This window comes from Microtus ochrogaster, unplaced genomic scaffold (assembly GCF_000317375.1).
Source record: "Microtus ochrogaster isolate Prairie Vole_2 unplaced genomic scaffold, MicOch1.0 UNK39, whole genome shotgun sequence".
Taxonomy (NCBI): Eukaryota; Metazoa; Chordata; class Mammalia; order Rodentia; family Cricetidae; genus Microtus; species Microtus ochrogaster.
Window position 1 is genome coordinate 414,477 of NW_004949137.1, and position 1,452 is coordinate 415,928.

Here is a 1,452-nt window from a genome sequence, read left to right on the forward strand (position 1 = left end):
TTATAATATAATGAAGAAAACCATTTCTTCCTGCAATATGTCCCCAATAGGGTATAACTTCCTAATATTTGGTAAGAAGTCTACTTTTTCTGAGTATTGTAACTTAGTAACTTATTTACTTAGGCAAAAGTTACTATATTTGATTATCAGCTACACCAGTTTTTTTCAAGTACACTAAAATCACAAAGATAAATATGAAATTCAGGAGCATTTGAGAAAGAAATGAGGAGTGGGCATGCTCTAAAAGTTTAATACAGTAAATTGTGACAAAGACAGGAGATAATTTTTGAATGCATTTATGTAATCACTTGTTTTTGTACTGGAATTTGAAGAAATGTACCAGGTATTATTTCTACTGATTTTTCACATGGATCTATCTAACACCATCCACAGGGGAGTTCTCCATTGATGTGACCTCTCTATCCAGATAGACCTCTCACCTTTTCCTCCAGGGTCTAGACAGATGATTCTTCCAGATCTCCCTGTCCATGCCTTCTCCCCAAACACCAGATTTATCCTGGATTCCTTAGCCTGTGCCCCTACCTAGTGCTACAACCAATATCCAGACTTCTATCCATCCCACAATCCACAGGATTTTCAATGACACACCCAACTTTTTATGCAGCTGGATCTATTTCCACACTTCAAGTTTGTACAGGAGGCACATCCTGTACACTAGCCCAGTCCTATCTGCCTATCTGATTCATTCCACCCAAGCCATTTCCAATATATAGGCCCAACCTATCTGAACATCTTCCCTTCTGTCCCAACCTGCTCTTTCCATGTCAGAATTAGAACTAAGGAAATGAATTCACATGTTCAGATCTCATTGCAAAAGCATCAACAATATGGAAGATCAAGTCATTATCTTCTCTTCAAAACCCACCAGTCCTATAGGAATGTTTTCCAATGAGAATTACATAGAAGAAGTCTAGGACCCAAAATTTAAAAAAAAATAATTTAAACTTCAAATAAGTGGTTTAAAGAAGACACGAAGAAATCACATAATTAAATTAAGGAGAAACAACTTAAGGCAAATAAATATGTAAGTGACGCTCAAGAAAACAGAAATGTAAAACTGATGGAAACAACAAAGGCAATATAAGAATCAAGAGTAGAATTTAATCAATAAAGAGATGGAACCACTGTAGAGGACTCATGCTAAAATAAAGATAGAATTAAAAAGCCTAACGACTCAACTAGAAAACCCAAAGGAAAGTCTTACAAGTTGAATGAATCATAAAGTAGATGATGTCAACCAAATAAATAAGAAATGTGAAACTAAAATAAAACAAAACAAAGCCCACCATGAACAAAATCAAAAATTTGAATTATAGGCATAGATGACGGATAACAACCCTAAATTAATGACATATGCCAGGTTTCATCAAGATCACAGAAAAACACTTTCCCGCCGGGAGGTGGTGGTGCATGCCTTTAATCCCAGCACTC